The following is a 24814-nucleotide window of genomic DNA, read 5'->3' as shown; positions in this document are numbered from 1 at the left end:
TAGAAAATAAGAATCTTAAATATGCCTTTTGTCACTCTTACAATTATAGAAAATGTATTTCAGAAACGTAAAATGCATAATAAAGTCATAATAATGACAATAAAGACATTTTCTTTGATGTGCTTTCCTAGGAAAATAGTTGAATGTAAGAACTATCCTGTTTATCATCAAAACTAGTAATTTTATTAGGATTTTAAATGAAAGAAACCCTGCTCTTTCCCAGTGACTCAGAAGTGAAGCTGTCTTACAAACAATTTCATTAATTTTAATCCCTTTGAACAAAGATCCTTTCCCTGAATACTAAGAATTCAGAAAGGTGAAGCAAAGTTTAAGAGACTTGTGGTGAATTTGGAAACTTAGGCTAGATCATTTTACATTCTGGGAATAAATCAAGAAAATATGCCAACATTGCTTGAAAAAAGCCAACCCTATAACAAACAGACCTCAACAATTTCCTCTTAAATTTGTGCACACACCACATTTAGACTCCTCTCTTGCTTTCATTCTCACTCTGCCCCCTCTTTCATAAGCATTCTTATGTATAAAGGACTATAACTGTTTATCCCAAAATGTTCTTTTTGGTTCAGGTGATTTTTAAATGTCATCCCATTCCATAGTTTTCATTTTCAAATTTTTCTGTGGGTTAGCTATGTTCCTATTATACCCAGGTAACCAATTAATGGATGAGAAATTAATTCATCTAGTAATATTTATCTGCACAAACTAAAAAACAATCCTCTTGTACAGAGAACTTACCCCAATTACTAATATTTGGACTTCTATGTATTGCCTTCAGGATTGTTCACCACTTGGTCCTATCTTGGCTAATTGTACTCATTTCCAGCTGTGAATGATACTGCCCACTGCAACTAGGCAAATCTACTTGTTATCCTGTACACATGACTCACCTACTCTTTCCTTTTAGTCATTTTTCCAACCATGTCCTTCCCTGAATTTTTTCCTTATGTCTGTACTCCATGCCATTTCCTTTCTTGTTTCAAAACACTCCTCAACACTCCATGTCACCTTGCCAGACTAACCTACCCCTAATAATTCCAATAATACCCTAGGAAGTATACATCTGTATTAAAATTATGCCATTGGAACTCTTGTCATATTAAAAATAGGTGATTTTTTAAAAGATTTCCTTATTTTGAAAATCAGAGTTACAGAGATACAGGGAAAGAGAACTTCCATCTGCTGGTTCACTCCCCAGCTGACTGCAGTGGCCTATACTGAGCCACACCAAATCTGGGGGCCAGAGTCATTAGTTTCATTTGAGTCGCCCAAGCAGGAGGCAGGGGCTCAAGCACTTGGGCAATCTTTCACTGCTTTTCCTAGGCCATTAGCAGGGAACTGGATTGGAGGTGGAGCAGCCGGGACATGAACTGGCACCCATATGTGATGCTGGCATCACAGGTGATGTCTTTATTTGCTATGCCACAATGCCAGCCCAACAGGTGATATTTCTAGCATAGAATTGGAGCTGAATGCCTTGTAGTATGATCTCTTCATTTTCCAGATGAAGGAAACTGAAGTCTAGTGATACTCACACACTCTGGACCAGAAGTCCAGTCTCTTGACTTAGTCCAGTGTTCTTTCTACTGCCCATGCTGTGCTTTATGGTTATTTCCCATCTATAGTACAAAGATTTTAATCTGGTAACTCAAAACTTAACTACTCATGTAAGAACTTCTATCCTCCACTTCCTAGGTGTTAATAGTTAAAAACTTCTTAACCTCTTTAACTATAAATGTCTTCACTTGTGAACTAGAGATAATAATAGCCTATCTTCTGTGGTCATTGTGAGGTTTAACTAAGAAGATCCATGAACATGCCTTATCATAGACACTTAGTAAATATTAGTGGTCTAATTGGAGATAATGAATATAGAATGGAATACAAACTACTAATAACATATTCATATAGCCATATATGAATATAATAGTGAGTATAATAATAATAATATATAAATGTTAGTTGTATACTAAGTTGATTTTGTTTGTTCTTTAGATGATATCCTGGTTTTTCTCCTACTTTTCTTAAGCTTTCTTTCTTTTGGGGTTTTGCAGTTTGTACTCTTATTTTCACTTGTTTCATGAAAGTCTAGAATAAAGGAAAGCTTTAATAGTAAGATTTAGCCAAAAAAACAGTGAGGGGGTATGGGCCCACTGGCCAAGATGTTAGAAAATGAGTGAGACTCGAATTGCACCTTCAGAGAACAAGAAATTCAGTTGACAAGGCAGATCTAAAACCCTGGGAATGATGAATAATTAAATGCCCAAGCTTTAAGTGACTTGAGGTGTGGTAGCTAGTTGGAGAAAGAACTAAGCCTGGACTTGAGTGATAAGGGAAGACTTCTGATGACAAAGTACTTGAGTCAAGGCTTGGAGTCTCAGATGGTACAGGGTAGGAGAGGACTTCCTACAGAAATGGGAGTGGTGGTGCTCTTATAATGCAGAGGAGAGTAGTGTGGCTGGAAGCACATAATCACCTTTCATTTTCCATTGACTATAATGCAAAGCTTTGGCTCCATTGCAGACTCTTCCTGCTGTTGAGATGCTTCTCTAATCAGCTACCAAGTCCTCTCCTTAGTGTTTCTCTCCTTTCCATTGCCACCACTATTTCTTGCATTCATGCTCTTGTCCTCTCTTGCCTAAAGAGTTGCTCAAATATCTTTTGGTCAGTTTTTCTCTAGTTTCTGCTGACTTGTGTCCACCCATGACATCACTCATAGTTGTTTCCTACAACACAGCACTGATGGTAATAACAACGATTATAACGTCTCTATAATGACCAGATGTAGCTCTATCTATCTTTTTATACAAGAAAGGGTCAAGCTCTAAGGAGTTAAATGACTAGCCAAGGCTATCCAACTGCCAAAAGCTGAGTTGAGGATTTGAACCTAACTTACTCTGACTCCAGAATTTACTCACTAGCCCAAACCCTGTCTCCTACATTACTTTGAGCAAGCCAACACTAAATTCATGGCAGCTAACTTGCTTATGGTTCACTCTCTTTCCAATCCTGCACCCTTGTGTGCTGCTTTCTGCCTAACACCATTGGACATAAATTCATACCTCTGTCCCAGAGTATACCCTGCCTATATATCACATGCACACACAATCTACTTGTGTACCAACCAAGCATTTTACGAGCTCAGTAATATTTGAACAGTTACTAGGAGTTTCTTCTGCCATCTTCTGGCTCGATTTTGCTCTCCTACTTCAACCTTAAGTGTTTACCACATACCACCTGCCTACTCCCTCTCCTTTACCCCACTCCCAGTCTTGATTCTGGGATGAACAAGAAATTTTCTCCCTTTTCCTATACAGAGCAGTGTTGCCCACCGTTAGGCCACAAAGTGTGCTTTGACCCAGGAGGAATGTTTGTCAATAGCATTTTCTCCCTCTTTCTACATTGTGAAGAATAAGCCACTCTATAACCATGAGGTTATTGTTTTATAGATACATATAGAAACATCAGACTTTGGTTTAAAATATAATGACTTCTTGTATCCTGAGTGCTTTATTTTTAAATCAGTTTATTTGAAATGTTCTACTTGGAATATATTAGGGGATACAAGGATGAGTCTTTAAACTGTTTAAACCTGTTGTTGAAAGAAACACACCCACAGATAATAACACTATGGTATGATATTATCTACTTTAGCAGTATGCAAATACAAAGTGTACTCAAAATGGATTAGGAGACCAGAACTTCCTGGAAGAAGTAGTACCTAAGTTGAGCTTGGGAAATAATCTAGAAATTAACCAGACATGAGAAGATGGGAAGTACATTCCAGGTGAAGGGAACAGCACAAGCAAGGGCAGCAAGGAGTAAGATAGCATGTTGAGTCTTAGAAACGAAAGCTAGCTGTTAGAAAAGTAGGAAGACATGACTGGAGAAGTTAGAAGGTGACACATCTGGGAAGACGTTGTATATTACGCTGAAGAACTTGAACAATATCCTAGAGGTAATGCAGAGACAGTGACGCATTCTAAGCTAAGGAATGATTTGATCAGGTTTATAACTTAGGTAGATCAGGTTCAGTTAAGGTTTCTGACAGAGGATATATTTGAGAGTGGGCTTGGAGGTCTGGAGGCTACTGCAATTGGGCAGAATGAGACGGGCTTGTGACTAAAGGATAAATCAGAGAAACACTGAGGAGATAAATTTACAAAGTCTTGGCTGGGCCGGCGCTGGGTTAACGCGCTGGCCTGAAGCGGCGGCATCCCATATGGGCGCCGGTCCAAGACTCGGCTGCTCCACTTCCAATCCAGCTCTCTGCTATGGCCTGGGATAGCAGTAGAAGATGGCCCAAGTCCTTGGGCCCCTGCACCCACATGGGAGACCAGGAAGAAGATCCTGGCTCCTGGCTTCGGATCAGCACAACTCTGGCCATTGCAGCCAATTGGGGAGTGAACCAGCGGATGGAAGACCTCTCTCTCTCTCTCTCTCTCTCTCTCTCTCTGCCTCTCCTCTCTCTGTGTAAATCTGAATTTCAAATAAATCTTTAAAAAAAACAAAAACGAAAACAAAAAACAAAGTCTTGGTGACAGACTGAACTAGGGGGCTAATGAAGAAGGAAAGAAGGTCAGGATGACTTGAGGGAGCAGTGTGTGTTGGGGCCTTTCACTACCCAAGAACTCAGGGTTCCCTGATTCTCGTCACTGAAAATCAAGATGATTAATATAGTTTTTTTTTAAGTTTATTTATTTATTTGAAAGTCAGAGTTACACACAGAGAGAAAGAGAGGTAGAGAGAGTTTTCTTCCATCCATTGGTTCACTCCCCAATTGGTCGCAATGGCCAGAGCTGTGCCGATCAGAAGCCAGGAGCCAAGAGCATCTTCCGAGTCTCCCACGTGGGTGCAGGGGCCCAAGGACTTGGGCCATTTTCTACTGCTTTCCCAGGCCATTAGCAGAGAGCTGTATTGGAAGAGGAGCAGCCAGGACTCAAATAGCGCTCATGTGGGATGCCGGCACTGCAGGCAGTGGCTTTACCTGCTATGCCACAGCGCTGGCCCTGATTAGTATAGTTTTGAGCATGCAGCATCTTGGGTGCCATTGGATTCTCAAATGAAGAAATAGTAATTATTCAGTCGCACTTCCTTCATATCATTACTAAGTACCAACTTTTCACTGAGGCCTTCTCTGTACACCACTCACCCTAGCAATGACAGCCTCCACCCTTGCAAGCTGTATAATATTCTTTTTATGTTTTTAGCCATCTTTTTAAAAGTTATCTGTATTCTCTCACTAAAACATAACCTACTTGAGGATAAGTCATTTTGTCTGTTATGTTTAGTGTTATATCCTAGTATCTAGAAGAATGCCTGAATCATTGTAGATATTCAATAAATATTTGAGAATGAACAAATGTCAGTGAATATAGGCAGTTGATTTTATGGGCTGTTCAGGGGTATCTGTATAGCTACATACAGAAAGTGACATCTTCACAAGCATCTACGGCCTGTCACATTTAATCCAATCTGATATTTGCCTCTTCCTTCCTTCCCTTTCCTCTCAAAACAGCTCTTTCTCTTGCTTTCCTGTTTAGTTTCTTAATTTTATAATGATTGTGGTTCTTATTCCTGGCAAAATCAAAACCTCTGAAAATCTAGCCTGTAATTTTCTAGGTATACAAACAGACACATGGGTCAACTCTTGGTTCCTTTATTTTCCTACAGGGCCATATTGGAGTTAAATAAACAAAAAAGTATGCCATTTGTTTGGAAACTGAGAAATTGGCCCACATACTGTGCTTCATAGCCAATGGAAGAGGAGAGCCTGCTGAACTAAAATATGAAAATGATTTTTTAAAAACATAATCACATCATTGCCTGTATATTTACCTGTGCTTGTTTCTCCCTCCTGTTTCAGAAAAAGTGAACCTGACTTTTCTGAAATAAATGTTTGTATCTGTGCCCTTGATCCCATTCCCTCCTGATCACTCAGATCCCTTGACCCCTCGCTATTCTAATCGCTTCTCTCTTGAGTCCTTACCTCCAGGCTCCATTCCCTTTCTAACCAGCACTCACTTTCTGAAACCTAACTCTAATTAGGTCATGTTATATCTTGATTTCCTTGTAGGATATTACATATAGATGTGTTGACCTCTTTACTACAACTCCTGGAAGATTAGTATCACTTTGTACCAGCGACTAACATGGTGTGGCTCCTGCCACAAAACTCTATTCAATAGTCTCTTCTGGGGGCAGGTGTTGTGGCACAGCGTGTTAAACCACTGCTTGGGAGGGCTGCAGTCCCTAACAGAGTGCTTGGTTCAAGTCCTGACTCCTGGCTATTCTGCTTTTTTTTTTTTAAAGATTTATTTTTTATTTATTTGAAAGGCAGAGTTAGAGGGAGGGAGGTTGAGAGGGAGGGAGGGAGGGAGTGAGAGGGGGGCGCTCTTCTATCTGCTGATTCACTCCCCAAATGCCTGCAGTGGCTGGAGCTGGGCCAATCCAAAGCCAGGAGCCAGGAGCTGCCAGGAGCTTCTTCTGGGACTCCCACATGGGTGTAGGGGCCCAAGCATGTAGACCATCTTCTACTGCTTTCCTAAGGCATAGCAGAGAGTTGGATCAGAAGAGGAGCAGCTGGGACTTGAACTGGGGCCCATATGGTATGCCAGCACTGCAGGTGGAGGCTTTATCCACTAGGCCACCACATTGGCTCCTCTCTGCTTCTGATACAGCTTCTTGCTAATGCTCACCCTAGGAGGCAACAGATGATGGTTCAAGTACTTGACTCCTTGTCACCCAATTCCTGGCTCATGGCTTTGGCCTAGTCTAGCCCTTGCTGTTGTGTGTATCTGAGGAGTGAACCAGCAAATGGACAATCTCTCTCTCTCTCTCGCTCTCGCTCTCACTTTCTTTCTGTCAGTATCTGTCACTCTGCATTTCAAATAAGTAAACATTTTTTAAGTTCTCTTATTTTCCATCTTCGAAGGAATGAAGTACAAGCTCATTTAAACGTTATTTCAAGTCCTCTGTAATTTCATTGAACTAATTTGTGTTTCTTAAATTGCCATTCATGGTCTTATGCTTTTCACACTACTCAGCATATGAAGTAGGGTATTCTCAACCAGTTTTAAACATGATCAGCTCAGGATGTCAATTGCTATTTTTTAAATCAGCAGGTAACCATGGACAACAGATATCCCTGCCCTCCTACTTGGCATTTATATCCCTAAGTGGTCCCTATCCCTATTTAGCTTTGAACTTGATCCCATCCTAAACTACAGGGATTAATTTTAAAAAGTTGAAAACTCTTTTCTTTTTAGGCCAAGCCAAAAACCTCTAAATCAATTAGTCTTATAGAATTGCCTGTCCATACTGTTGGATGCTTGTTCTCTGAGCCCACTGTGACTGCTCACCTTGCTCCCTTGAGTCATGTTGTTTCCTCCATCTCCACTTCTCCAGTTCAAGCCTGATTAAACCTATCCAAATTAAGTTCATCATTTCCACACACTTAACCAGTGGCCTCCTTTCTCTATATAGTTTACTGCTCTCTCTGATTAGCATTAATCTCTTCCTTTCTTGTGTCTCCAGTGGGCATTGTTTATACACCTTTTAGAACAGATATGGCAGCCAGAATCAAGATACAGGGAGTTATGTCTATGTACTAATGGAACTAATGGCTCTTTTCTACTCACGATTACTCCAAGGAAGGCTTTCCCTTAACATTCCTGGCCTCTTAAAGCTCTTCCAATTTGTCCCCATAGAGCAATGTTGTGCTTGGTGGGTGACAGTTTCTGGTCCACGTTTAACCAACAGAGTTAACGCATCAGTGATCCTGAGGTCACACATTTTGTCTCTTTACTCATTCCCTCTCCACTTTGACCAGTGCATAGTAAGGTGTGAGCTAAGTGTCTGCTTTGAAGACTTTCCTTCTGCTGGGCTATTGCTAGGTCAGGTCTGGGGCTAAAGGAAAAGAGAGCCCAGTTTGGCTTTCACACTATGCTTTTCTTCAACCTGGTCACTGCTAGTCATGAAGTTGACATACTGCTTGTCTATTTCTACTTTACATCTTATTTCTCAATTTTTTTTAGAACTCTGCTGGGGAAGAAGATGCTAATTTGTTGAGTCCCTTGAACGTTATCTTCTCTACATTATTTATCAGTCGTTTAGGGCTAAGACCATGTCAGATTCATCTTGTATCTCTTGTACCTAGTTCAGAGGTTAGTACATGGCAGGGGTTTAGTACATATTTCCTAGATCGAATTAAGCAATTAAGCAAATATACAAATGAGGACATTAAAATAGTGCTAAAGCAAAGAAATGATTGGTTTTTCTGCTTTGGTAACAGGCACCAATAGTTATTTGCATAATTTCCTGTTTGAAAGCTTTTGGTATTTGTTAGCATTAATTAACCAGTTACTCTGAGGCAATCTGTGTGATGCAGTCATGGTCAGATGCCCAAGCTGACAGTTGAACTGTGGAGCTCTCTGGTTTCATACAAGGCTGAAAGTTCCAGGCTTTATCAAATTATAAGATCTTAGTGGCCTCATTAACATTAATCTTTGAGCCTCACAAGCAGCTGATCCTCACTCATTCACTTGGGATCCAGCCTCCTCAGCTAATTTTGTGTACTCTTCACATAGTTGGAAATCACATGTATTCAAGAATAAGTCCTCTCTGTGTTCCTTTTTTTAAAATTTATTCTATTTGTTTTTTATTTTTTTCCAGGCAGAGTTAGACAGTGAGAGAGAGAGAGAGACAGAGAGAGAGTTATAGACAGTGAGAGAAAGACAGAGAGAAAGGTCTTCCTTCCGTTGGTTCACCCCCCAAATGGCCACTATGGCCGGCGCTGCGCCAATCTGAAGCCTGGAGCCAGGTGCTTCTCCTGGTCTCCCATGCAGATTCTGGGGCCCAAGCACTTGGGCCATCCTCCACTGCCCTCCCAGGCCACAGCAGAGAGTTGGACTGGAAGAGGAGCAACTGGGATAGAGTTAGACAGTGATAGAGAGAGAGAAAGGTCTTCCTTCCGTTGGTTCACTCCCCAAATGGCTGCTACGGCTAGCGCACTGCACCAATCCGAAGCCAGGAGCCGGGTGCTTCCTCCCAGTCTCCCATGCAGGTGCAGGGCCCAAGCACTTGGGCCATCCTCTGCTGCCCTCCTGGGCCACAGCAGAGAGCTGGACTGGAAGAGGAGCAACTGGGACTAGTACCTGGTGCCCCAACCGGGATTAGAACCCAGGGTGCCGGCACCGCAAGTGGAGGATTAGCCAAGTGAGCCATGGCGCCGGCCCTCTGTGTTCCTTTGATCTAGCATCTTGGACACCTTTACCCCTTTCTCTGCTGCCATCACCTTTCATGAAAACAGCCATGTTGATAATGGGGATGCTGGCTCCGGATACTTTCAAAACCACAGAACGGGGGCTGACATTATGGCATAGTGTGTTAAGCCACTGCCTGTGATGCCAGTATCACATGTGGCTGCTGGTTCGAGTTCTGGCTCCACTTCTGATCCCCCTCCCTGCTAATGCACCTGGAAAAGCAACAGAGGATGGAGCCAGGTACTTGGGCCCCTGCACCCGTGTGGGAGACCTGCAGGACAATTTTGGCTCCTGGCTTCAGCCTGGCCCAGCTCCAGCTGTTGTAGCCATTTCAAGGGTGAACTAGTGGGTAGAAGATCTCTCTCTTTCTCTCTACTTCTGACTTTCAAATAAATGGATAAATCTTAAAAAACAGACAGAAGCACAGAGCATAGTTGGTCCTGTGCTGCACTTTACTACCAGAGAAACAGTATAGAGAAAAGAGCTGTGACTCCTGGGGAAGGGTTCCACTTGCTGTAGAGGAGGAGGAAGAGGAAGCATGACCCGTGGTGCAGGTCCAGCTGACAAATGTTTCCAGAATGGTTCAGAAGAGAGGCTCAAACATATTTAAAACTCCTTTTCTTGCCCCTAGAAATTTATTTTTTTAACTTTTATTTAGTAGATATAAATTTCCAAAGTACAGTTTATGGATTACAATGGCTTCCCCCCCCATAACTTCCCTCCCACCCGCAACCCTCCCATCTCCAGCTCCCTCTCCCATTCCATTCACATCAAGATTCATTTTCAATTATCTTTATATACAGAAGATCAATTTAGTATATATTAAGTAAAGATTTCATCAGTTTTCCCCCACACAGAACACAAAGTGCAAAATACTGTTTGAGCACTAGTCATAGCATTAATTCACGTTGAACTACACATTAAGGACAGAGATCCTACATGAGGAGTAAGTGCACAGTGACTCCTGTTGTTGACTTAACAATTTGACACTCTTGTTTAAGGCATCAGCAATCTCTCCAGGCTCTAGTCATGAGTTGCCAAGACCATGGAAGCCCCCTGAGCTCGCTGACTTCAATCTTTCAACAGGGTCATAGTCAAAGTGGAAGTTCTCTCCTCCCTTCAGAGAAAGGTACCTCCTTCTTTGATGACCTGCTCTTTCTACTGGGATCTCACTCGCAGAGATTTTTCATTTAGGTCCTTTTTTTTTGGCCAGAGTGTCTTGGCTTTCCATGCCTAAAATACTCTCATGGACTCTTCAGCCAGATCTGAATGCCTTAAGGGCTGATTCTGAGGCCAGAGTGCTGTTTAGGACATTTACCATTCTATGAGTCTGCTGTGTATCCCACTTCCCATGTTGGATCTTTCTCTCCCTTTTTGATTCTATCAGTTAGTATTAGCAGACACTAGTCTTGTTTATGTGATCCCTTTGACTCTTAGACCTATCATTATGATCTATTGTGACCTGAAATTGATCACTTGGACTAGTGAGATGGCATTGGTACATGCAACCTTGATGGGATTGTATTGGACTCCCCTGGCACATTTCTAACTCCACCACTTGGGGCAAGTCCAATTGAGCATGTCCCCAGTTGTACATCTCCTCCCTCTCTTATTCCCACTCTCATATTTAACAGAGAAATTTATTTTTAAGGATATCATCAGAGATCTTTGGTAAGATAGGAGCATAGGAATGTTTATTCTGACATTATTTATATGAATCACTTCTGGAGTACGGTTTTGGTCAAGTGGTGGAAACTAACGCCAGATTACAGTGGTGAGTGAGGGAGGGGGAAATGGAGGCAGTGAAATGGAGGAGAGAAATGTGACAGACTCTTAAGGAGAGAAGTGAAGGCCCCCAGTCAGAAACAGAAGGGTTGCCATTGAGGCTGGACAGAGCAGAGAGCAGCATGGGTGGAGACAAGACTGCAGTGGGATTGTGCAGGACTTCATGAGCCAGTGATGAGGGGCTGAGCTTTATTTTGAAAATTGGAAATAGAAGATATTAGTTAGAGAGTGAGAGGATCTTATTTTATGTTGAAAACATTTACTTGTGCTATTGATTTTTAGAAGAATAGATTTCAGGACAGAAAATGGAGTCCGTGAAGTCAGGCATCAGCCTATTATGAATGTCTACATAGCCAACAGGCTGCTTGGGTTGTTCTGCAAGTATATTTTTTCCCAATTACACTAACGCTGCAGTGAAACTAAGGGACATAAATGTTCACATTTTAGGTTATTCCTTTCAGAGAGTATTCCTGAATTCAAATGACTGAATAAAAGATATAGCCATTTTTGTTCCCTCAAAAATTAGCACTATATTAGCACTATTGTCATTGGCCTAAAGATGAATACAACCTGCATACCTATCCATAATTGAATGGATAAACACATTGCATACATACACACAATGGAAACATTGGCACACACTACAAGGTGACAAGCCTCCAAAACACTGTGTAAGTAAAAAGAGCCAGACAAAAAAGATCACTTCTTAACTGGCATCGTTTCTGTGAGTCTCCCAGAATAGGGAAAGCCATAGAGACAGAGGGCTTGGATGTTGCCAGAGACTGCTGGGAGGGAGTGTGGCGAATGACCACTTAATGAGTCCTGGTTTTTCTTTTGGGAAGATGAAAATGTTTTGAAACTCAATATAGCCAATGATTGCCCAACATTGTGTATGCACTAAATACCACAGAATCGTCCACCTTCAAATGGTTAGTTTTGTGTTATGTATGTGAATTTCACTTCAAAAAAGTTGTTTCAAAATGGTCTGTATACTTCTTGCATTTGAGAAACTTCGTCCTGTTTTCAGTAGTGTTCCAACAGGGTTCAGTTAGCAATTCACTCCCCCATTAGTGAGATACAAGACTTGTAGTTTCACAACACAACAGCATTGTGTTCACAAATAACACTTCATTATCACAAATTGCTTGACTCTTTTTTTGTCAGCCACATGTCCGTTTCTGAAAGATCTTTTCTTTTTGTCTTTTATGTATTTTTAAAAATATTCATTTATTTATTTATTTGAGAAAGAGAGTTACAGAGAGAGAGGGAGAGACAGAGGGAAAGGTCTTCCATCCGCTGGTTCACTCCCCAAAAGGCCGCAACAGCTGGAGCTGGACTGATCAGAAGCCAGGAGCCAGGAGCTTTTTCCTGGTCTCTCACACTTCCCATTGTGTAAATTGTTGTAATGAGTGGGATTGTGTTCCTCCAAAATTCATATGCTGAAGTCCTAACCTTTGAACCTTGGAATGTGATCTTCTTTAGTTGTATTGCCTTTATAGATGTAATTAGCTAAGATGAGCTCATACTGGAGTCATGTGGGCTCTGGTATAACTGGTATTGTTTTTAAAGGGGAAATTTGTACACAGACACAGAGAGAATGCCAAATGCAAACTGGAGTTATGCTGACACAGCCAAGAATCTACCAGAGCTAGGAGACAGACCTAAAACAGATCCTTTCCTAGCTCCACAGAGAGTGCATGGCCTTTAATCTTGGACTTCTGGCCTTTGTCCATGAGATAGTAAATTTCTGTTGTTTAAGCCACTGAGTTTGTAGTACTTAGTTATAGTTGTCCCAACATACTAATACATGCACATATGGACATAGTATACTAGTTATAAACTCCATAAACCCACAATGCTTTTACAACATCAAAGCAAAACAAATTTATAAAACACACATAATGCATTGAACATTTTGAACCCGAGATTGACACGAACTCATTCAGGTTATGTGAAAGTGCAGTTTTGCTGCAGCTGGATCTTGGTTCCCTATATGAAAGTTCCTGACTGCCCTTATGAATGTATGGGTGTAATGCAACTCCCTTGCTCTTTCTCTATCCCGGAACTTCCTTCACACAATTCTCAGGACGTCATTCTAATTTTCCCCTAGCATATTCCATTTTCCCCTCTTCTTTCTTCAGTGATTCTCAATAATTTTTATGCACAACCACAAACATGGGCTCTCAAATCAATCTCATAGTTCCAAATAATCCAGGGTATGCTTATGTTGATTACTTCTAGGTGATCTTTAAAATGAAAACACAAAATAAAGAAAATTCTCATGGGCAATTTGTAGACCCCTAGGAATCCTGTAGAAAAGAACCACCAAGTATCCGGAAACTTCAGTTTGGGAATTCTGAGATCCTGAGGTGCACTTTCTTTTGGTGAGGTTTGCTCTGGGACCAGCTGTTCCTTTGTAGTTCATGAGCCAGATCATTGGTAAAGAGGTATTTTCCTTCCTCACTCTGGTTTGACTTTCTGTGTTATGGTTGACTTCAAGTCCTCTTCCCCTCTCAGAGCATCCTGAAACTGCTGTGATTGCCTACTTAAAGCCAGCTTTTTTTGCCACCACTGGACACTAACAGTGAGATGTGAATAGGGCTTAATGCAATGTTCTCATGACCTAGTTAGTGCAAAATTTTGTTTTGTTTAATAACTTAGTTCAGCCCAGGATGTGAACTAAAAACAAACCAGCCAAAGACCAACAGGAAAGAATGAATTTACATAAGTATTTACTTAAAAAAAAAAAAAAAAAAAAAAACAAGTCCCAACAATGTAAATCTAAATTGCTGTGGTCTTACTTCCCAAAAGATTCAGAGCAGGAACCGGAAAGCCAGCAAACCACTTCTCACGGTCTGTAATTTGAAAGAGGAGAGAACTCGATTTCACTGTGTTTAGATACCTTTACTCAACCATCTTAAAAGCACATTTTTTCTTTCAAATTTCTGGGAAAACTGGCATTCCTCTAAAATAAATGTGAGATTTTGTCCAAACCTGGGTCAAAAAAAAAGAAGACATGAAGGATGTATTCCAGGTTTCCTGTAGAGATGATATCACAGTCACTGAACCATTCTAAATTGGCTGATGGGAACAGAAGACACGGTACTTGCTGACTTATTTCTTTGTGCCGCTTCACATCCTGGGACAGGATGATGGCAGTAATGTCTGCAAGCCTGGGAGTACTTCCCTGATCTCTTCCCAAGGCAATGTGGAATTCAGGATGATTCAGTCAATCAAAGACTCCATCATGGAGTAAGTTTGTGGCATGGGGAAAGAAAACTAAATCTGAATCACGGAATACTTGAGATAGACAAGTTATTACATTTTCTTAGCACTTGTTTTTACATGTTTAACTTGAAGAAATTGACCTACCTTATAGGATACTGTAAACATCAAGAGAAGGGCAGTTGTTTGGCACAGCTTGGGATTTCCATATCCCGAATCTGAGTGCTTGGCTCAAGGACCGGCTCTTCCACTTCCAATCCAGTTTCCTGCTCATGTGTGCTGTTTGGAGGCAGCAGAAGATAGCTCAAGTGTTTGGATCCCTGCCACCCATACAGGAGACCTAGATGGGATTCTAGGCTCCGACTTTGACCTGGCCCAGCTCTGACTGTTGTGCGCATTTGGGGAGTGAATCAGCACTTGGAAGCTCTGTTTCTTTCTCTTTCAGATAAAATGAAAATTAAGATGTTTTTAAAATGTGAACGGAAGTAAAAATATAAAATGCTTCTACCTGAAAGACATACACACAGAATAATACATATACATACACATAAATTTTGAGTCTGACATTTGAAATTGCTAATGTTGATGACTTTGGACCTCCAAAAATGGCAATTTAATATGGTTTGACCTAATATGTACATAAAGAATTATGAGTAGTAGCAAAAAAAAAAAAAGTCAGGAATATGCTTCTTTGGGTTAGAGAAAGAAATGTTTTCAGAATGAAGTACTGGGGACTAGTGTTGTGGCACAGCCAGTTAAAGCCCTGGCCTACAGTGCTGGCATCCCATATGGGCACTGGTTTGAGTCTCAGCTGCTCCATTTCTGATCCAGCTCCCTGGTAATGGCCTGGGAAAGCGTTAGATGTTGGCCCAAGTTCTTGGGCCCCTGGACCCAAGTGGGAGACCCAGGAAAGCTCCAGGCTCCTGTCTTTGGCCTGGCCCAGTGCTGGTCATTGTAGCTATTTGGGGAGTGAACCAGTAGATGAAAGATTACCTTTCTCTCTCTCTCCCCCACCCCCACCCCATATCTCTGCCTTTCAAATAAATAAATAAAACTTTAAAGAAAGAATTAATTACACAAAATTTATGGTGTCATGAGAGGTACAATAAGACATATAGGCAGTGCAGAGAGAAAAGAAAATGAAAGGGGAGAACAGCAGACACATGCCTGTGCCCTTAAAAAAGTCACAAGGAAACTGCTCAAGGTACTAAGTTCACTTTGATATACAAATGCTGTGCTAACATCAATCCTTCATAAAAAAAATAGTTTGTGAGTTGAACAAAACAACACATGGGGCCCCTCTGGCTCTACCTCCCTCATGTGTTCTGCCATTGCCATTTGCTGTGAGGTGAGGTAGCCTAGGGAGTGATGCTCTCACCAGGACTGGTGCTAGGCTGTTTGGACCTTCAGCTTCCAAAATGATGAGGGTGACTATAAGAAATATCCTGTTTGGAACCAGATAGAAAAATTGATTAGACTGAGAAATTCAAGATCCAGCAACACTGCCCTCCTGAAGCCAGTGGTGACCCAGCTCAGACAGGGGCCTCAGGGAAGCCTGTGCACTGAGAAAGAATCCAGAATCTGACCCCAAGGTCCCCAGACATGTCTGCTTGAGGCCACATAAGCCCATGGATCCAATGACTATATGAAGGGGCAGATTTTCTGTGCTCCACTATTTAACTTTGCTAGTTCCACTGCAAAAAAAGAAAAAAAAAAGCATATGACTAACTTTCCAAGGCAAATTAAAAATATATCATTATAGTGTGTTGATTTTTTTTTAGCTTAATTTACTCTCAGGTGTTTAATGTTAATACGTGTCTGTGTCAGGATGTGAGTCATAATATTTTGCTCATTTGCCTTTATTTGCTAGCATAATGGAATGGGCTAGCCCGGAAACACACAGGATTGCCATTGTTTTTCAGCTTTTCAGACTTGCAATGACCAATACTGCGTCAGTTTCCCACCCCCACATTCAGTCTCCTGGAAATGACGTGCCACCCTCAAATTTTGTCTCCTGATGAATGGTTTAGATCTTGACATTTCTACTCTGTGACTTGCCTTCCCTGTGGCTGAATGGATCCCAGTGGCTTTGTCCACTGAGGATACAGGGTGACCATTAATAGTAACTGGGTCAGCAGGTGAGGACTGAGGGCAGGAGTGGTTTATTTACGGCAGCAGAGCGGAACTAGAATGGGGTCAGATCAGTTTAGTGGCAGTATTGGATTCTTAGCTTTTCAGCTTTAAAAAAGAAAAACTGAGGAAATGTGGCTTTGTAGGGGCAGGGCCTGGAAGAACGAAGGGTGCTTTGTTTCCCTATTTTCATTAAACTCATGAGTTCTTCCGGAATTATAAGTTCAAGGAAACCTTCCAGGAGTTTAGTAAGTGCAAAATTCCATCAGGTTGCCTACCAGACCAGCAAGAACCAAAGCATTGCTCAATGTCTGTAGGGTAAAATTATATGTTGTCGTGTATGTAAAAGAAGAAAAGCCCTAAGTAGCGGACATCCCATCCCACAGTAAAGTGGTGCCAATTTCAGTTAGTAACACCACTGAGGCTTCCAGTAACCTAAAGAAAAATATTATTTTGAACAGTTTTCCTGATGTGACCCATTTTCATCAAAACAGAAAAAGTGAAATATTTGAGTAATGGTATTCTAGAACTTATAACAGCATTGTGAAGAAACTTTAGCTATTTTTGCTTGTTTTTAATCTTTTTTACTCCTGGGTGGCTTATTGTTGGTTATATTATAGAGAATGAGGTATGTATAACTAGCCCTTCTTATTTGGCTTGGAATTATTTCCTGCCCAAGGTTTGCGGATTTCTCCCCTGATAATTATTTAGAACAGGTTTACCCACTGGCTGACTCGAGTACTGTGTGAAAATAACACATGTCAAATAAAAATCAATATCTGTTTTGAGATGTTATTTTTGATCAGGGAAAATTGGGCCCTTCTATAAGACAAAATTTTAATAGTAAACTATTGATCAATTTCAGGATTATGAAATGTCATGAAATGAACACTTTGCTTTCAAGTTGCCTATATGGTGATTCTTGAAAAATGCTTTAATGTATATCAGTGGGTGAAAAGTTTTGGAGTATGACCTTACTTGATAAATCATAAACCTGGAAGAACTCTGCTTTTCTCTTAGTTTAGTCCTTGGGATCAGTTGTTTGTTTACAAAGGGCAGTAAATATACTACCTTAAAATATGCCCCTTTGGCATGAAGATTATTTTTTTAAAGGTTTATTTATGTAGGCATGCATAGCAATAGACATAGAGAGAGAGAGATAGTGAAGAAGCCTTCCATCTGCTGATTCACTCCCAAAATGGCGGCAACAACAAGGTCTGGACCAGACTGAAGCCAGGAACCAGGAATTCTATCTGGTCTCATGCGTGGGTGGCAGTGCCTTCCCAGGAGCATTAGCGGGATGCTGGATCAGAAGTGTAGCAACTGGGACTTGAACTGCCTCTGTGATTTCAGATGTTGGTGTCAAATGCAAAGGCTTAAGCTGCTGCTCCACAGTGCTGTCCCCTGCATGAAGATTATTTTGAATAGAAGGCAACTGACAAAAAAAAAAAAAAAGATATAAGAAAAGCTCTCTGCCTTCTCCCTATTTGCCTAAAGGTGATCTGTCAAACTATTCCCTCTCTTCTCTTTAGAATGACTCATTGGAGGCAACTCTGGATCCTATCAGCCCCAAGGAGGCACCAGAGCAATAAGTATCAAAGCTTTCTAACCAATCCTTATATACCTTTCATTTCCCCATATATTTGCCTTCCCACAATTGACTGTGCTAGGAACTCAAAATCATCTTCCTTTGTCTTCTGCCTTCTTTACAAATCTATTGTTCTTTTGTTAAAATGCTGTGAGTTCTAACCATACCTTTGAGTTATCACCAATGGCTCCCTGTGTGTATACACAGTGCATGTGTTAATAAGCTTCTGTTTGCTGTTCTCTTGGTAATCTGCTTTTTGATTGGTCTAATTTACTGGACCTCAACAGGAAAAACCAAACAGCTTATATGGGGTACATTTTTTCCTTCTCTGACCAGCCTGGAACTGTCAAACCAAGTAAGCTTTTGAGATACCAGTATGTATTTTAAACAATAAGCAAGAAGAGATTTGGCTAATTTTTATCCGCAACTGGATGAAGGGTGCTGAGGCCAGAAAGAGCTAGATTTAAATCCTGGAATTACCATTTATTGGCTGTATGACTTCTCTAAATTTCTGTTTCCTTATCTGTAAGAAAATGTCAAAGAACAAATTACAATTTAGTGGAAAGATTTTAATTGGCTTTATTTTTGAATTGAGTAACATTTCATTCCATAAAATAAAGTAAGTGTTCAGTGAGCCAAGCAGAGGAGGTTGGTTTTAAAAGCTGAAGAAAGCAGGAACAAAGAACAAAAAGTGGACTTGTCATTTAAAGTTACCTTCCTTGTAAGATGGGATAATTAAAATAAAAAAACTGGTTAATGTCGGGTTACTCTGGGTTACCTTTATTTGTGAGTAAGGATTAAGGCAGAAGGGATTTTACTATAGTGTTCATTGAAATTGGCTATTTGAGAAATGTGGCTGTTATTTCTCATTTCTCCTGGTTTCTTGGATGGTCAGATAAACGGCTCAGTTTGGGTTTAATGACTTGGAACTTCAGTGCAGGTGACTCCATTTTAATTTTTAGTCTGGTCCCTTGGGCTCAGTTTAGGAGCCTTGTATGAAACAAGGGCTTTCCGTAATGCTTTTTAAAGGACTAAAAATTAAATCTAGTTAAGTCCTATTACATAATTAAATGAAATTTTTATTTAATCAAATTACTAAATAAGCATTTGTTATTACTATCATCACTCTTATTTAGCTTCTATCAGTGTGTATAATGCAGCATGGTACTATAGAGACAAATTAGCTGACAGGAAAATTTCCTAGTATGAAAGCGTCTGGTTTAACTAATATGCTTTTAGAAGTTTTTAAGCATTTTTTTCAAGATTTATTTAATTTCAGAGACAGTTTCTCTTTAGAAAATGTTAACTTTGACTACTCTCTCTTTGTCCTTCTTGCAAAATCTTTTCTGTTCAAACAGGGGAGGATAAGTGTGTGCAGTGACTGTAGTATTTTATGGGAGTGAATTTGCTCAGTGCATATCATGCCTCAGCCCCCTTTCCAGGAGTGATTTCTTACACATTAGTTACCATACTTCACACTGACTACCATATCATGCTGGCCACCTATGTTAACCAGGATCCATGTCCAAAAGTTGCCATCTACAGGTTTGTCAGAGAACTTTATGGAGGAGGAGCCATTTTATATTGAAGAGTAAATGACTAAATCAAATCCTCTCCAGGTATAACCTACACACCCACACACACATATACACACAGTAGGGGAGGAGCACAGGGGGCAATAGAATGGTAAGCATACCTACAACTACAAAGGTACTAAGCGGTTTGTTTCAATAGCAGTCATAAATAGAAACCATGAAAGAAGAACGGAGTCAGGAGTTAGTTTAGCAGCAAACACCAAGTTAAACAGAAGTGAAGAAATGCAGGAGAGGAGCTGCATGGGTTTGGCAGTGACCCCAGGATACTCTCTGACTTTGCTGGGAATATTAGCAAATATTACCATGTAACTGTAGTTGGACAACTAGCATTGCCATTGAATTGGAAAATAACATTAAGTTCTCCAAGGGGACTGCCTGGATGATTGTACATATTTTAGAAGTAATAGGACCTCTATGAATCCCTTCAAGTATTCCCAGGGACTGCTTGGTCAATCTTGTGTAGTGCTTGCCCTTCCTAAAGGTAATCTTACAACCCAAGACTTAACTTCTTTGTCTCCCCTTTCTTCATTTTCTTTGGCTAGCAGTTAACCTACCAGTACCAGAAGGCCTCTGTATCCAAGTATCCCAAGCACACTTAGAGTTGACCGCGTGTTTCATGCCTTCTGCCACATTTCAGGTTGGCCTTTATTGTAAGACCCAGGTGCATTATGTACTCAAAGGTAAACACCAGTGAGGAGATCAAAGAGAAGAGGCTGGTGAAAATATAAAAATAAGAACACCACTTATCACTTGGAAGACAGCTTGTTTATCTCTGGTTGTCTGCCATGTATGCCATTACCTCTACCTAAATGCTTTTTTCTATTTTCTCTGCCAGTCCAAATCACCCAGCAAATCCCTGCAGAATCTAAACAAAATTTGCCACTTCCCAGAACTCTTTCCCTGTTGACAGACTACAACGCATTGCCATTAGCTCTTGATTACTTCTGTTGCCCTATACTAGAATGTGGTCAGAGAAATAATGCTTTGTAAAAAGGATTCTGCCCATTTATTTTCCCTTATTTTGTATGTACAAAATTACATGGTCTAGTTCTTAGATTTCTTCTTCTAAAACTTTTAAGTTCTCTACATCATGCAGAGTTGATGCTAAATAAACACTAATGAATGTTCACTAATAACAGCAGCAGCAAGAATTGATGTTAATGATCATCACTAAGAGCCTGCTACATATTGAGTAAGAGTAAGGGGCTATTGTTTTACTTATATTATATATATTCCTCATATTGGTATTCATTCGTTACAATTAAATAAAATGATGCCCAGAGGATTAAATAATATGCTAAATTCACAGCTTTTAAGTCACACCATCAAGATTAAGCTCAGTGTTTCTTTCCATTACTCTGATGGTTAGCATTGTCAGATAGTCTGTTTTATTGAGGGGACTCTATGTCTCAAGTACTACTATTGCTTATGGCCTGAAATAATGAAATTATACAGTTGTTCACTTTATCTTGAAAACATTTTGCCTATCTGTGCCAAGATTTTCTTCCTTATATGATTTTTAAGGAAACAATAAGTCATCTATATTTTGATCTATAGGTTTTGATTTTTGTGGTTGTGGAAAACCCAGTGGTGATTCATACATTCACAATCAATTTCAAAGCTTTGTTGTGAAGGTGTGCAGTATCTCCTCCCTGCCCCTAGGGTATGATTCACAAACTCAGTTCCTATCATTTACATTTTTATTCAGTGCAAGCCACAAATATTGTCTAGAGCTGAAGCCAGAGAGTTTGACTCACCTTACTCAGTAACCCTTTGTACTTTAAAATCGTATCAATTTAATGAGATTTTAAACAGTTTCTTTAAATTGCATGTATTAATGTGAATAGTACATATTTAGATCATGAATAATTTAATACAGACTAACGCTTAAACAATATTTGGTTCTCAGTGACTTTGCTGTTTAATTTGTCCATCAACCAAGTAATTTTAAAGTACTTGAATCATCAATTCAAGAATTACAAAATAATTACAAATAGTATGTAGTTCACTGAAAACAGCTATGAGCTACATGAGCAGGTTGACCAAGAACTTCCTTCAGACAATTATAGAGACACCTCTAAAGCCTCTTCCTGATCAATTATATCCTAAGGAAGGAGTTGCTTGTGTCATATTATGTTGTATTTGTTTTCCTAAGACTCAAACATCTGTGTGCCAAAAAAAATGCATTTAGCTTACAAGGCAAAGAGCTGATAGATATAAGAGAACTTTGAAAAGTTCATGGGAAATGAAAAGATAAATTTGTTTCAGTGTAAAAATTTTGGAAATCCATGCATAGTTTCATGATTTATAACATGCATTTCCATGAACTTTTTGACAGCCCCTGGATCTGGGCTTGGCTGGAAGGGGAATTACACAGCTCAACTAGGTTTTACACCCTTTGTATCCTTATATCTGCTGCTCTACAATCCTTCAGCCAAGTCTTTAGATCACAGCAATTTCATATAGACTACAGTTATTCACAAGAAAGTGACAAATCAGTGCTCGAAAATCAATTTGGACCAAGAAACAGTTTGATGTGATTGTCAGAGAATCACATCCAATAAGCTTCATGTTCTTCTCCACTGAGAAACATGCAGGAGACATATAATCAAGAGCAGCCATGTTCCTAGCTTAGTTTCCAACAGAGCACAGGAATGATTTAAAGGATGTGTCCCTCAGGTTCGGTCAGTGACTCTTCTCCCTCACAGACATGATAAACTAGGCAGAGCACACTAGAAACTGCCGCAGACTAATCTGTCCAAATGTCAACCTTTTTAAAATTGTATGAAAGAAGTAGAAATCATAAAGTGCTTCAGAAAACAAGAGAATGAGAGGATTAGCATTTGGTAGATTTCATTAAACTTTTGAAATAAAATAATTCTGTGTTAGAGCATTCATTTCATAAAATTCGGTGTTTAATAGTGCTGTTTTATGTTTAAACGCATGTTCAGAATTTATAATATTTGAAAAAAATCAATGAAATAATTTAGCCAATGAATTAAATTTATTGTAGAACATCAAATTGATAAACATTTGTCAAATATATATTATCTTTCTAAAATAAATTGTTAAAAATAAGGTATTATTAAAATAAGGCTATTAAGTTGAAAAAATATAACCAATTATAAAAATTAAAAATAATCTTGTTAAATATTATTTAAAGTTTCCATCTTAACAAATGTTTCAAAGGTTTCATTTTTGTGTCATTGAAGCCGATGAACATTCCAGTGCTGAAAAAGCTTTTTCTGATCTTACACTAAGTTTGGGAACAGTTAAGGAGTTCGTAGAATAACTACAAATATTTTTGTCTGATATCTTCATCTTAAGGTAATCTCACCATTTGGGGCTGGCGCTGTGGCATAGCAGGTAAGCGCACTACCTGCAGTGCTGGCATCCCACATGGGCACTGGTTCGAGACCCAGCTGCTCCATTTCCAATCCAGCTCTCTGCTGTGGCCTGAGAAAGCAGTGGAGGATGGCTCAAGTCCTTGGGCCCCTGCACCCACGTGGGAGACCCAGTGGAGGCTCCTGGCTCTTGGCTTTGGACCAGCCCAGCTCTGGCTGTTGCAGCCAGTCGGGTAGTGAACCAGTGTCCCTCTCTCTCTCTTTTTACCTCTCCTTCTCTCTCTGTGTAACTCTGCCTTTCAAATAAATACATAAATCTTTAAAAAATAATCTCACCATTTATTTCATAACTTTGAAGATATCTTTTAAATTAACCTATCCCAAAATGAGCTGAAAACTTTTCACTGTAGTTTCTATTTCAAATAAAGTACTTTGTGTTTATCTTCATTATCTATAGTCCATTGACAGATGAAGATTTACTACAGAGAATTTCCTGTATTAATTTTAATATTGCCATAATCAAATCATACAACTTTGGAGAAACCCCCACTTTGCTATTGTAACTCAGTAAGTTAGCTCCATTAATTCTGTGATGTCATCCATGATTAATAGTAATAAAATTTTAAACTGGATTATACTTCAAAATTTATTTTTGTCTAGGTTATTTGTTGTGATAATGTCGCTCTCACTGCTTTCTAGTACGTACTTTTGGAATGGAGAGAAAGAGGTTAAACTATAGCTGGTACCCTTGCAATTCAAGGTTGCATTCATCAACATTTGTACTGTTGATGAATGTTATCCACCACTTGTGGGTTGACAATGGATGAACATACCAAGATCTCATCAGAAAACCATCTCTGTCCAACACCAGTTTCTGGGAGACACTTCTTAATGCTTAAGTTTTGAGGGGCTTTATTTCAGCAATTGGGAGATGTCCTTATCTCCATCAACTGACTAGATACTACAACACGGAAAAAACGTCCACGAGGCAAACTGGCTCAAAGTCATTAATTCAATTTGGAGATGGTAAAATACCATGGGAGCAAACGAAACAGGATGAATGTCTCAGCTTTTATTTCTTTTGCAATGTGCTTGCTCCTTCAGGCTGAAAGCTGAAGTCATTCAGAAACCAGCAGGTGTAGGACTTTCCAAGATGTGTAAAGTATTTACCATTGGAGGAAAGATAGGTCAAATTCAGCTCCTTGCTTGATCAGTTTAATCCATTTGTGTACTTTACAAGAAGGAGTCCAATATGCCTAATCACTTATGTTTGCCAATATTTCGGAAAGTTGGGAAAGAATTTTGGTTTTGGAAAAAATTAACACATGACTTCAGTGGTGCTTTACCAGGCAAATGGCTCATTTCCTACATCTGGATTATATTATGCCATTTAGGATTGGAATCCTGATTAAAATAGTACTTGTAGCAAGATAAATAGATGGGTTTCCACACTGAAGCAAACTAACAGTGAGGATCCTTGCGTCATGAATTGGGAAAATTCTTCCTAGTCCTATACCCCCGTCTAGTTCTGCACCCATCCTCATCGAGGTATCTGGGACAAACTCACTCAGGGTCTTGGCCATTCTCTGCTAAATAAGAGTAAAAGCACAAGAACAGTGTCCATATTTTTGTCATTTCAAAATAAATGCTAGTTTCCTTATGTCCTTCCTCCTTGCTTCCTGCCTCCCTCCTTTCCTACTTTCTTTCCTTCCTTCTTATGTCAGAGGGCAAATTACAAGCATCCTGCTGATCACCCAATTTTAGAAATAAAATATTTAAAAAAACAAAGCTTACCTCTACATTTATGGTCATTAAACAAGGAACGAAGCTTTTGTTTCTGCCCAGAAACTACTTTGTACAAAAGAA

Source organism: Lepus europaeus, chromosome 7, assembly GCF_033115175.1.
Source record: "Lepus europaeus isolate LE1 chromosome 7, mLepTim1.pri, whole genome shotgun sequence".
NCBI lineage: Eukaryota > Metazoa > Chordata > Mammalia > Lagomorpha > Leporidae > Lepus > Lepus europaeus.
Note: the sequence above shows the minus strand (reverse complement) of the source record.